Consider the following 14,378-nt stretch of genomic DNA (forward strand, 5'->3'; position numbering starts at 1 on the left):
GTGGCTCAGATGGTAAAGAATCTGCTTGCAATGCAGGCAACCCAGGTTCTATCCCTGGGTCAGGAAGATTCCCTGGAGCAAGGGAATGGTAACTCACACCAGTATTCTTGCCTGGAGAATCCCACAGACAGAGGAGCCTGGATGGCTACAGTCCATGGGGTCACAAAGAGTCAGACACGACTGAGCAACTAACACTTACATGTGGATAGGATAGTATTGGGGGATGTACTGGGTTAACTAAATCATATAATTAAAATTAGTTTCACCTGTTTCTTCTCACCTCTTTTTCAAATGTGGCTACTAGAAACTGAAAATTATATGCATGGCTTGCATCTTATTTATACAAAGCAGCATGGCGTACAGAGCACAGTAGATGAACGCTGAGCCCTGGAGGTAGAGAGTGTTGAGCAGGGTGGCAGGTAAACTCCTGAACATCCTCGTTTCCCATGTAGACAGAAGAGGAACTGGACTTGGGAGTTATTTGTGCCTATTAACGGAATAACTAATAGCACACAGGGCATACTTACCAAACGGTTGCTGTGGCTTCTGTTATCCACAGTGAGGTCTGATTGCCCTGCTGGACCAGCCGCCAGTTTTACCTTCAGAGCACCTAACAGACTGCTTGAAGAAGGCAATGGCACCCCACTCCAGTACTCTTGCCTGGAAAATCCCATGGACGGAGGGGCCTAGTGGGCTGCAGTCCATGGGGTCGCTAAGACTCGGACATGACTGAGCGACTTCACTTTATTTTTTCACTTTCATGCATTGGAGAAGGAAATGGCAACCCACTCCAGTGTTCTTGCCTGGAGAATCCCAGGGACAGGGGAGCCTGGTGGGCTGCCATCTATGGGGTCACACAGAGTCGGACACGACTGAAGCGACTTAGCAGCAGCAGCAACAGACTGCTGGCTCACAGAAGGAAGTCAAGAAATGTTTCTTAAAGGAAGAAAGGAAGGAAACAATATCAGACATGATTTGAGCACATTTCTTCAAAGATAAAATATACCCACTTGATAATTTTGATGAAAGACAAGCATGTCAGAGATTGTAAACAGCATTGTGATTGCTAAAAGAAAGTTCTTAGCTATAAACTGGCCATTCCAGGCCATTCATAATAACCCACCTCACCCCAAGCCTGTCTCACTTTTTGTTGGTGGGCCTGGAGTTCGACCTAACTTCTAATCTGAATGAGCGTTTCAGTCATTTCAATTCCTACCTCATTCTTTTTATTTAAACTTTGTTTTTTCAATAGCCACATCTTTTTCAGTTTTACCCTGGATATGTAAAATCAAAACCATGTGAAAATTACATACACTTTGCAGGGTAACTTCATGTGGTTTTCCCATGAGCTGTTACATATGTATGTGTGTACCTGCATATGTGCGTGCATACACACTTTTTTACCCTAAGTGTGTTTGATGCAGAAGATTCAGAAATGAAATGTTCATATTACAAGTCCCTACAGGATATGGGGTGTAGCAAAGGCAAATCTGCCAGGATAGACGATAGTGAAATATTAGGGTAGAAAGGCTGAACCTCATAGAAATGGGCAATAGGATGCTGGGAGAAACAATTTCAGATGCTTCCTGTCCTTCTTACTCCCTGCCTTTCTACTTCTCTCCTGAGATTTTGGCTACAGCATTTACTTAAAATGCACTGAAGGCAATTCCTCTGAATACAGGAGGCTGGGAGTCTGGAGCTGCTGGATTTTGTCCCCAAGGGGCATTTGGGGGCAAACTTAAAGCTCAGCAAGTTACACTGACCTGTAGGCAAGTTCTTCAATTCTTACCAGCCTCAGTTTATTCATTTGTGAAGTGAGACCACACCACTTAGCTCATGAGGTTTTTGTAAAGATTCAATGTGATAATGTGTTTGAAAATAGTGTATCAAATATGAGATACCTTAAAAATGTAGGTAGCATGATGCAAGTGAGTCTTGGAGTTAGAAAGAAAGTCGAAGACACGAGACAGGGACTGAGAAGGGAGTGTCAGAGTTGGCCAAACTCAGTTTTCCATCTTGCAAGACCAGGCTTGAGTGATGAATAATTGGAAAGTCTATTTAATGAATCTCTAGCTAAAGCAAAATTATGCCCTTGAGACATGCAATAGATCATCAAATAAAACAAAAATGAGGTCCTGGAGACACTGAACACACAAGAAAGCTAGAAGGTCCTACTCAGGGACAGGTGCCAACAACAGACATATCTAAGGCCAGACAAGGCCACTTTGAAGAAGGAGACCTTCAAAGGGCATGGATCATGTCCAAGCCACACTCTATAAACATTTGGCCCCCAAGTTTTAGCTCCCAGAAAGAGGTGCAAGCAACAGGCTGCTGCTGCTGCTGCTAAGTCGCTTCAGTCGTGTCCGACTCTATGCGACCCCCTAGACGGCAGCCCACCAGGCTCCCCCGTCCCTGGGATTCTCCAGGAAAGAACACTGGAGTGGGTTGCCATTTCCTTTTCCAATGCATGAAAGTGAAAAGTGAAGGTGAAGTCGCTCAGTCGTGTCCGACTCTTGGCGACCCCATGGACTGCGGCCCACCAGGCTCCTCCGTCCGTGGGATTCTCCAGGCAAGAGGACTGGAGTGGGTGCCATCATTGCTATAGCTATGCTAATAGAAGCATCACCAAACCCTGACTGGGGGGAAAAGGTCCATGGCTGGCTTCATGAAGGAGGCTCGGCTAAGCCTGTGAGAAGGCAGAAGGTGGGTAAGTGGAGAAGGGACATGGGAAGGAAGAATGGTCTTGGAGGAAAAAATGGTGGTGGCTGAAGGACCATGCCACCTGATGAGAGAATGAATAGGATACGTCAGCAGGACTAAAAGATTGGGAAAATATAGGGGCACGGGAATAAATCTGAGATGTTAAGTTGGGGTCATACCAAGAGCTAAATGGAAGTGCCTTTACTGTTCTGGGTAAATAATGGAGAGCCACTGTGAGCAGGAGAATGTCACAATCAAACTAATATTTTAGGAAGATTAAATGGAAGTACACAGAGGAAGAGCTGCTGTTGTCAGGTTCTAGTGCAAAGAACAAATGAGAGAGATTTGGAATCAGATAGACTTACTTTTGATTCTTGACTGTGACTTATTAGCAGTGGGGACTTGGGAATATTACTTAACTTCCTTAAGCCTCAGTTTCCCATGGATAAAATGAGGGTGATAATAGTACTTATCTCAAAGGATTGGTCAATAAGATTCTGCAATGAGTTTAAAGTACCAGATACAAGGTCTGACACACACTAATGAATGGGTAAGTGATATTATTGGGGACAGGGCAGATAATAAGGCTTAGACAAGAAGCCATGAAGGAAACCATTAGAAGTGTGGGTAGGTAACATCCTTTCTGCCCTCCTGTCTTCTAAATCAGAGGTTGGCAAACTATGGCAGACAAAGAGAGTCTGGTTCACACTATCAAGCTAGAAATCATTTTTATATTTTTAAAGGTTTGTAGAAAACAAAGAAGATTCATCAGAGACAATACATGGCTGCTGCTGCTGCTGCTGCTAAGTTGCTTCAGTCGTGTCTGACTCTGTGCAACCCCATAGACGGCAGCCCACCAGGCTCCCCCGTCCCTGGGATTCTCCAGGCAAGAACACTGGAGTGGGTTGCCATTTCCTTCTCCAATGCATGAAAGTGAAAAGTGAAAGTGAAGTCACTCAGTCGTGTCCGACTCTTAGCGACCCCATGGACTGCAGCCTACCAGGCTCCTCCATCCATGGGATTTTCCAGGCAAGAGTATTGGAGAGGGGTGCCATTGCCTTCTCTGAATACATGGCTGGCAAAGCCTAAAGTGTTCACTATATGGCCTTTTTCAGAAAGTTTGTTGTCTCCTCTTCTAGAGCAAATCCTTGAGCATATGAGTGAAGAACACATCCATGGAAAGCACACATTCATACAATGAGGACCTTTCTCTTGGCTAGGGGGCCAGCAAAGCCTTTTGCATGTCAGGAGCAACTGCTTTCTTAGATGCTTCACCCTCTTATTATTTTCTGAAATGCAGTCATCTCCCAGGCCCAGGCTCTCCATACCTCATTCCTCTCCGAAGTCTCTGTTCTTGCTTCCTACAAAGGAATATTGTAAGAATCTCCAATGTTTGCAAACATTCATAGGCCCTTGAGGGGGAAAAGATATCTTTAGTATTTGCATAATATTTTGGAAAAGAGAGTCTTTGTGTCCTGTAAACTTGCAGAAAGTTTACATTATATAAATGATAAAACAGCAAAAAGAGTGTCCCCAGGTACACTGATCATATCATTGTGTTACAAATATGAGGCTTATCTAAGCCAAAACAGATTTTCTGGTCCAGAGAGTACTAAGAAATCAGATATTCAAGCTATAGTTACAAAATACATGACATAATGGAAATATATAGGAAAATTTCAGCCAAAAAAAAGAAAAAAGAAGAAGAAAGAAAAGGAAAAAAAGGAAAATAAAAAAGACAGCAGCTTGGAGCTGAATACATCAGAGCCAGATGGTGTATGTAGATTTGACAAAAAGGAATGGGCTTCAGGAATAGTTTATTCCCTGATACTCTGTACTGTGTTTCTGTAGTACTGTGTCTAACTGTACCTTTAAAAAGTCATTTAAAAATATGTCCTCTTACTCATAAAACTGTCATGATGATACTTTAGTTTAAAAGGTTAATATTATCAATGAAAAAGTCATCTACTTTACACTTTATTTTGAAATTTCAGGAGTAAATTCATTAATTTATATACCTATTCCTCCAATAGATATATATTAAGTGCTTACTATATACCAGGAACTAGGCTGGTTCAATTCAAGAAAATTAGTGATACCAAGGGAATATTCATCCCTTTTTTAACTTGCTTATAGTTTCCTTTGTTGTGCAGAAGCTTTTAATTTTAATTAGGTCCCATTTGTTTATTTTTATCTCCAATATTCTGGGAGGTGGGTCTTAGAGGATCCTGCTGTGGTGTATGCCAGAGAGTGTTTTGCCTATGTTTTCCTCTAGGAATTTAATAGTTTCTGGTCTTACGTTTAGATCTTTAATCCATTTTGAGTTTATTTTTGTGTATGGTGTTAGAAAGTGTTCTAGTTTCATTCTTTTACAAGTGGTTGACCAGTTTTCCCAGCACCACTTGTTAAAGAGATTGTCTTTTCTCCATTGTATATTCTTGCCTCCTTTGTCAAAGATAAGGTGTCCATAGGTGCGTGGATTTATCTCTGGGCTTTCTATTTCATTCCATTGATCTATATTTCTGTCTTTGTGCCAGTACCATACTGTCTTGATAACTGTGGCTTTGTAGTAGAGCCTAAAGTCAGGCAGGTTGATTCCTCCAGTTCCATTCTTCTTTCTCAAGATTGCTCTGGCTATTTGAGGTTTTTTTGTATTTCCATACAAATTGTGAAATTATTTGTTCTAGTTCTCTGAAAAATACCATTGGTAGCTTGATAGGGATTGCATTGAATCTATAGATTGCTTTGGGTAGTATACTAATTTTCACTATATTGATTCTTCTGATCCATGAACACGGTATATTTCTCCATCTATTTGTGTCCTCTTTGATTTTTTTTTCACCAGTGTTTTATGGTTTTCTGTATATATGTCTTTTGTTTCTTTAGGTAGATATATTCCTAAGTATTTTATTCTTTTCGTTGCAATGGTGAATGGAATTGTTTCCTTAATTTCTCTGTTTTCTCATTGTTAGTGTATAGGAATGCAAGGGATTTCTGTGTGTTGATTTTATATCCTGAAACTTTACTATATTCATTGATTAGCTCTAGTAATTTTCTGGTGGACGCTTTAGGGTTTTCTATGTAGAGGATCGTGTCATCTGCAAACAGTGAGAGTTTTACTTCTTCTTTTCGAATCTGGATTCCTTTTATTTCTTTTTCTGCTCTGATTGCTGTGGCCAAAACTATGTTGAATAGTAGTGGTGAGAGTGGGCACCCTTGTCTTGTTCCTGACTTCAGGGGAAATGCTTTCAATTTTTCACCATTGAGGATAATGTTTGCTAAGCGTTTGTCATATATAGCTTTTATTATGTTGAGGTATGTTCCTTCTATGCCTTCTTTCTCAAGGGTTTTTATCAGAAATGGATGTTGAATTTTGTCAAAGGCTTTCTCTGCATCTATTGAGATAATCATATGGTTTTTATTTTTCAATTTGTTAATGTGGCATATTACATTGATTGATTTGAGGATATTGAAGAATACTTGCATCCCTGGGATAAAGCCCACTTGGTCATGATGTATGATCTTTTTAATATGTTGTTGGATTCTGTTTGCTAGAATTTTGTTAAGGATTTTTGCATCTATGTTTATCAGTGATATTGGCCTGTAGTTTTCTTTTTTGTGTGGCATCTTTGTCAGGTTTTGGTATTAGGGTGATGGTGGCTTCATAGAATGAGTTTGGAAGTTTACCTTCTTCTGCAATTTTCTGGAAGAGTTTGAGTAGGATAGGTGTTTAGCTCTTCTCTAAATTTTTGTTAGAATTCAGCTGTAAAGCCGTCTGGACCTGGGCTTTTGTTTGTTGGAAGATTTCTGATTACAGTTTCAATTTCTGTGCGTGTGATGGGTCTATTAAGATTTTCTATTTTTCCCTGGTTCAGTTTTGGAAAGTTGTACTTTTCTAAGAATTTGTCCATTTCTTCCAAGTTGTCCATTTTATTTGCATGTAGTTGCTGATAATAGTCTCTTATGATCCTTTGTATTTCTGTGTTGTCTGTTGTGATCTCTCCATTTTCATTTATAATTTTATTGATTTGATTTTTCTCCCTTTGTTTCTTGATGAGTCTGGCTAATGGTTTGTCAATTTTATTTATCTTCTCAAAGAACCAGCTTTCGGCTTTGTTGATTTTTGCTATGGTCTCTTTTGTTTCTTTTGCATTTATTTCTGCCCTAATTTTTAAGATTTCTTTCCTTCTACTAACCCTGGGATTCATAATTTCTTCCTTTCAAGTTGCTTTAGGTGTAGAGTTAGATTATTTATTTGACTTTTTTCTTGTTTCTTGAGGTATGCCTGTATTGCTATGAACCTTCCCATTAGTACTGCTTTTACAGTGTCCCATAGGTTTTTGGGTTGTTGTGTTTTCATTTTCATTCATTTCTATGCATATTTTGATTTCTTTTTTGATTTCTTCTGTGATTTGTTGGTTATTCAGCAGCGTGTTGTTCAACCTCCATATGTTGGGATTTTTAATAGTTTTTCTCCTGTAATTGAGATCTAATCTTACTGCATTGTGGTCAGAAAAGATGCTTGGAATGATTTCTATTTTTTTGAATTTACCAAGGCTAGGTTTATGGCCCAGGATGTGATCTATCCTGGAGAAGGTTCCATGTGTGCTTGGGAAAAAGGTGAAATTCATTGTTTTGGGGTGAAATATCCTATCAATATCAACTAGGTCTAACTGGTCTATTGTATAATTTAAAGTTTGTGTTTCCTTGTTAATTTTCTGTTTAGTTGATCTATCCATAGGTGTGAGTGGGGTATTAAAGTCTCCCACTATTATTGTGTTATTGTTAATTTCTCCTTTCATTCTTGTTAGCATTTGTCTTATATATTGTGGTGCTCCTATGTTGGGTACACATATATTTATGATTTTTATATCTTCTTCTTGGATTGATCCTTTGATCATTATGTAGTGTCCATCTTTGTCTCTTTTCACAGCCTTTGTTTCAAAGTCTATTTTATCTGATATGTGTATTGCTACTCCTGCTTTCTTTTGGTCTCTGTTTGCATGGAATATCTTTTTCCAGCCCTTCACTTTCAGTCTCTATGTGTCCCTTGTTTCGTGGTGGGTCTCTTGTAGACAACATATATAGGAGTCTTGTTTTTGTATCCATTCAGCCAGTCTTTGTCTTTTGGTTGGGGCTTTCAAACCATTTACATTTAAGGTAATTATTAATAAGTATGATCCCATTGTCATTTACTTTATTGGTTTTGGGTTCGAGTTTATACATTCTTACTGTGTTTCCTGTCTAGAGTAGATCCTTTAGCATTTGTTGAAGAGCTGGTTTGGTGGTGCTGAATTCTCTCAGCTTTCGCTTGTCTGTAAAGCTTTTGATTTCTCCTTCATATTTGAATGAAATCCTTGCTGGGTACAGTAATCTGAGCTGTAGGTTATTTTCTTTCCCTTCTGGACTGAAGAGTTTCTTTTGAAAGATCAGCTGTTATCCTTATGGGAATTCCCTTGTGTGTTATTTGTTGTTTTTCCCTTGCTGCTTTTAATATTTGTTCTTTGTGTTTGATCTTTGTTAATTTGATTAATATGTGTCTTGGGGTGTTTTGCCTTGGGTTTATCCTGTTTGGGACTCTAGGGGTTTCTTGGACTTGGGTGGCTATTTCCTTCCCCATTTTAGGGAAGTTTTCAACTATTATCTCCTCAAGTATTTTCTCATGGTCTTTCTTTTTGTCTTCTTCTTCTGGGACTCCTATGATTAAAATGTTGGGGCATTTAACATTGTCCCAGAGGTCTCTGAGGTTGTCCTCACTTCTTTTAATTTGTTTTTCTTTTTTCCTCTCTGTTTCATTTTTTTCTACCATTCTATCTTCTACTTTACTTATCCTATCTTTTGCCTCTGTTATTCTACTGTTGGTTCCCTCCAGATTGTTTTTGATCTCGTTTATTGCATTATTCATTATATATTGACTCTTTTTTATTTCTTCTAGGTCCTTGTTAAAACTTTCTTGCATCTTCTCGGTCCTTGTCTCCATGCTATTTATCTGTAACTCCAATTTGTTTTGAAGATTTTGGATTATTTTCACTATCACTATTTGGAATTCTTTATCAGGTAGATTCCCTATCTCTTCCTCTTCTGTTTGGCTTGGCGGGCATTTATCCTGTTCCTTCACCTGCTGGGTGTTTCTCTGCCTTTTCATCTTGTTTATATTGCTGTGTTTGGGGTGGCCTTTCTGTATTCTGGCAGTTGGTCATTCCTCTTTATTGTGGAGGTTCCTCACTGTGGGTGGGGTTGGACGGGTGGCCTGTCAAGGTTTTCTGGTTAGGGAAGCTTGTGTCGGTGTTCTGGTGGGTGGAGCTGGATTTCTTCTTTCTGGAGCGCAATGAAGTGTCCAGTAATAAGTTTTGAGATGTCAGTGGGTTTGGTGTGACTTTGGTCAGCCTGTATATCGAGGCTCAGGGTTATGTTCCTGTGTTGCTGAAGAATTTGTGTGGTTTGTCTTGCTCTGGAGCTTGTTGGCCCGTGGGTGGTGCTTGGTTTCAGTGTAGGTATGGAGGCATTTGATGAGCTCCTATCGATTACTGTTCCCTGGATTCAGGAGTTCTCTGGTGTTCTCAGGATTTGGACTTAAGCCTCCTGCCTCTGATTTTCAGTCTTATTCTTACAGTAGCCTCAAGACGTCTCCATCTCCTTTTAAAGACAATGGGCTGCTTTTCTGGGTGCCTGATGGCCTCTTCCTGGAGAAGGCAATGGCACCCCACTCCAGTTCTCTTGCCTGGAAAATCCCATGGACGGAGGAGCCTGGTAGGCTGCAGTCCATGGGGTCGCTAAGAGTCGGACATGACTGAGCGACTTCACTTTCACTTTTCACTTTCATGCATTGGAGAAGGAAATGGCAACCCACTCCAGTGTTCTTGCCTGGAGAATCCCAGGGACGGGGGAGCCTGGTGGGCTGCCGTCTCTGGGGTCGCACAGAGTCGGACACGACTGAAGCGACTTAGCAGCAGATGTCCTCTTCCAGCATTCAGAAATTGTTCTGCAGAATTTGCTTGCCACTCAAATGTTCTTTCAATGAATTTGTAGAGGAGAAAGTACTCTCCCCGTCCTATTCCTCCGCCATCTTAGGACCGCCTCCTCTTCAGTTCCCAAAGCCTGAGGCTCACTGGCAGATCTGGCTTGGCTCCTGAGGCTGGTCCGAGGAGAGTGGCTTTCCTCCCCCCTCCATGCCGCTGAGTGCAGACAAGCTCCCCCATTTCCGGTTTCATACCCCGAAAAACTGAAGCAGGAACTCAAACAGATATTTGTATAACAATGTTCAATTCATAATCATCAAATGAATGAGAAAGTCTATAGACAAAGCAAAGCCTTCAGTCTGGGAAGATTCAGTTAACTCTTAATAATCTGATAATATTACAAATCCATAATGTTACTTGACTCTTACAAATTGCAGTCCAGAGGAACTTGTTACAAGTAGATAAAAAGGGCAAGACTTGAGAACTCTGGGGATGTGACTCCCAGGGAAACGATATTTTTGTGGAGCTGAAGCTCAAGGACTTCACAACAAGGGAGACACAGTGCCTTGAAAATGCTGAGCACTGAAAATGTAAAATATACAGTTTGTTGATTTCTTATAAAACTAAATATGCACCTACCATATGCTTTGGCAATTACACTCTTGGGCACTCACCCCAGAAAGATGAAAGCTTATGATGACCAAAAACTTGCTCATGGCTATGCATAGCTGTTTTATTTGTAATAGTCAAAAAGTGAAAATAGCACAGATATTCTTCAATGGGTAAATAGTTTAACTGTGGTGCTCCCATAACATGAAATACTACTCAGCAATTGAAAAAAGAAACTATTAGTACCTGCAACAACTTGGATAAATTGCAAAGGAAATATACTTGGGGGTGGGATTGGAGGGGGAACCATTCCCCGAAAGCTATGTATTGTGTGATTCCATTTGTATAACAAAGTATATAACAAAATTCACAATATGGAGACGAGATTCCTGGTGGCCAGGTTTTAGGGATGGAGGGAAGGGGAGAGTGTGAGTAAAAAACAGCAACATAAAGGATTCAACTGTTCTATATTTTTACTGTAGTGGATACATAAATCTGCACACGTGGTGAGACTTCATAGAGCTAATACACACATACACACACATGGGTACAAGTGAAAGTGGGAAATCTGCCTGAGAGAGATGAATTATCAATGTCAATATCCTGGCTGTAATATTGTCTACAGTTTTGTAAGATGCTGTCACCATCAGAGGAAACTGAGTGAGGAGTACAGTGGGTCAGGCTATCATTTCTTATAATTGCACGTGCACCTGTAATTATATCAAAGAAGTTTTAAAAGAGTAAGTAAATAAAACAAAACAAAAGGATGAGGGCCTGGCATTGGGCCACACAGCCAGCTGTCCCTGGACTCCAGGGTCTTTGCTTTACTGCAGACACCTATAGGAAACGAGACAGGGAGATGGGATTTACACGGAGGGGGCTCCTACAGACCTGGGCCAAACAGAAGCTGGTGGGTCCAGGAGTGACTCTGAGTCTCCCTCTGCTTCTAACTCTTTTTCGCTTCTTCTCTTCCCCAAATCATGCCTAAAAGGAAAATCAAGAGGTTCTCCCAAAGCAGGAAAGCTCTTTAACTGAAGAGTAGTGAGGGAAAAGAGGACATATTTCACTTTTGTTGTTCAGTCACTCAGTTGTGTCTGAATGCAATTCCATGGACTGCAGCACCCCGTACTCCTCTTTTCTCCACTATCTTCTGGAGCTTGCTCAAATTCATGTCCATTGAGTCACTGATGCTATCAAACCACCTTATCCTAGGCTGGCCCCTTCTTTCTCTTTTTGCCTTCAATCTTTCCCAGCATTAGGGTCTTATCCAATGAGTTGGCTCTTTGTATCAGATGGCCAAAGTGTTGGAACTTTAGTATCAGTCCTTGCAGTAAATATTCAGGGTTGATTTCCTTTAGGATTAACTGGTTTGATCTCCTTGCTATCGAAGGGACTCTCAAGAGTCTTCTCCAGTACCACAATTTGAAGGCATCAATTCTTTGGCGTTCAGCCTTCTTTATGGTCCAACCATCACATCCATACATGACTACTAGAAAAACCATAGCTTTGACTATACAGACCTTTGTCAGAAAAGTGTCTGCTTAACACACTGTCTAGGTTTGTCATAGCTTTCCTTCCAAGGAAAAAGCGACATTTAATCTCATGGCTGCAGTCCCCTTACTGTCTACAGTCATTTTGGAGCTCAAGAAAATAAAACCTGTCACTGCTTCCACTTTTGCCCCTCTATTTGCCATGAAGTGATGGGACCAGATGCCATGATCTTAGTTTTCTGAATGTTGAGTTTTAAGCCAGGCTTTTCACTCTCCTCCTTCACCTTCATCAAGAGTGTCTTTAGTTCCTGTTCACTTTCTGCCATTAGAGTGGTATCACCTGCATATCTGAGGTTGTTCGTATTTCTCTTGGCAATCTAGATTCCAGCTTATGATTCACCCAGCCCAGCATTTAGCATGATGTACTCTATCTAGTCAAGGCTATGGTTTTTCCAGTGGTCATGTATGGATGTGAAAGTTGGACTGTGAAGAAGGCTGGGCGCTGAAAAATTGATGCTTTTGAACTGTGGTGTTGGAGAAGACTCTTGAGAGGCCCTTGGACTGCAAGGAGATCCAACCAGTCCATTCTGAAGGAGATCAGCCCTGGGATTTCTTTGGAGGGAATGATGCTGAAGCTGAAACTCCAGTACTTTGGCCACCTCATGCGAAGAGTTGACTCACTGGCAAAGACTCTGATGCTGGGAGGGATTGGGGGCAGGAGGAAAAGAGGACGACAGAGAATGAGATGGCTGGATGGCATCATCAACTCGATGGATGTGAGTTTGAGTGAACTCCAGGAGTTGGTGATGGACAGGGAGGCCTGGAATGCTGCAATATGTAGGGTCGCAAAGAGTCGGACACGACTGAGCAACTGAACTGAACTGAACTCTGCATATAAGCTAAGTAAGCAGGGTGACAATATACTGCCTTGTTTTACTCCTTTCCCAATTTGGAACCCACCAGTTTTTCCATGTCCAGTTCTAACTGTTGCTTATTAACCTGCACACAGGTTTCCAGGAGACAGATAAGGTAGTCTAGTACTTTTATCTCTTTAAGAATTTTCTACACGTTTGACTTGGAAACACTTTCAAATGCTTTGTGCCCATTCCAAGGGCTCACAGAATGGTATGAATGCAGGGACCATCACTCACCTTGTTCAAATGGTGCTCTGACAAGTGATCACAACAGGCATGGGGCTCCCTGCAGTTACCCTGCACCAAGCCTCAGACCCCATTCCAGAGGGACATATGTATGAATGTGTGAACACCCTTAGGGTTGAGATGACACAGGTGAATCAGGGTCTCTTCCTTCCTGGGAAGGATGTGGTCTGGGATGGGAGTGATTATTAACAACTGAAATTTAGAGGAAAGGCAATTCAGTGTTGGAGATAATATGGGGTGACAATGACAGGAGGTGTAATTTCCCTCTGTAGGGATTTGTGATCTAGTTACCTACTTTTTTAGTAATTTACATTTGTGGCAGGATGATTTATCAAGCTGTTGTCTCTTCTTTGCCATGGGGCTTCCCAGGCTCTTTACCCAAGTGGTAAAGAATCCTCCTGCAATACAGGAGACTCGGGTTTGATCCCTGGGTCAGGAAGATCTCCTGGAGAAGGAAATGGCAACCCAACCTGAATTCTTGCCTGGGAAATCCCAGGGACAGAAGAGCCTGGTGGGCTACAGTCCATGGGGTTGCAAAGAGTCCGACACAACTTTGCAACTAAACAACAACAAACAACAGCAACAAACTCCCTTTTGCCAGGGAAGACTCCGGAGGTTGAAAGCTAATTTGAAAAATTCTCCTCTCTTCCAGGAAGTTCTGGGTTTCTGGTCTCTGAGATGGTTAATGGATTTTAGGTTTCCTGATCCCCAAGAATTGGACTATGAAGAAAGCTGAGCACTGAAGAATCAATGCTTTTGAACTGTGGTGTTGGAGAAGACTCTTAAGAGTCCTTTGGACTGCAAGGAGATCAAACCTGTCAATCCTAAAGGAAATCAATCCTGAATATTCATTGGAAGGACTGATGCTGAAGCTCCAATACTTTGTTCACCTGATGCGAAGAACTGACTCATTGGAAAAGCCCCTGATGCTGGGAAAGATTGAAGGCAGGAGGAGAAGGGGACAACAGAAGATGAGATGGTTGGATGGCATCACTGACTTGATAGACATGAATTTGAGTAAACTCCGGGAGTTGGTGATGTACAGGGAAGCCTGGCGTGTGGCAGTCTATCGGGTCACAAAGAGTTGGACACGACTGAGCAACCAAACTGAACTAATCCCAAACTAAAGTTGCTAGGCATCTATCTGTTCCACACCTGATCCAGGTGTTTCTGGAGAGGGAGGTCTGGGGGGATTTTGACTTGATGGAGGGGGAATTGCCCAAGGTGTACAACGGCTTCAGGGACAAGAGGAAAAGAAGATGGAGATGAATTTCACTAGAAGCAGAGTCTTGTTTTCAAAGCACACAGCGAGGCAGCTGACTTCTGATAAGGTGAGCTGATGTGCTTGCTGGAAGGACTACATCAAATGTCTGAGTCTGGACCATAGAGGTAGGGATGGAGACTTGTATTTTGAAAAACCATTTGGATGTTAGTGGCAGAAGACATGATTTACTGGTTTA

The 14,378-nt window shown here is 41.4% G+C and overlaps 1 long non-coding RNA gene across 1 annotated transcript in view; it reads left to right on the forward strand.

The window, feature by feature from the left end:
• Positions 1-14,378, forward strand: part of LOC123332912 — a 105,798-nt gene that overhangs the window by 91,075 nt on the left and 345 nt on the right. The window lies entirely within an intron of this gene.

This window comes from Bubalus bubalis, chromosome 3 (assembly GCF_019923935.1).
Source record: "Bubalus bubalis isolate 160015118507 breed Murrah chromosome 3, NDDB_SH_1, whole genome shotgun sequence".
Lineage (NCBI taxonomy): Eukaryota > Metazoa > Chordata > Mammalia > Artiodactyla > Bovidae > Bubalus > Bubalus bubalis.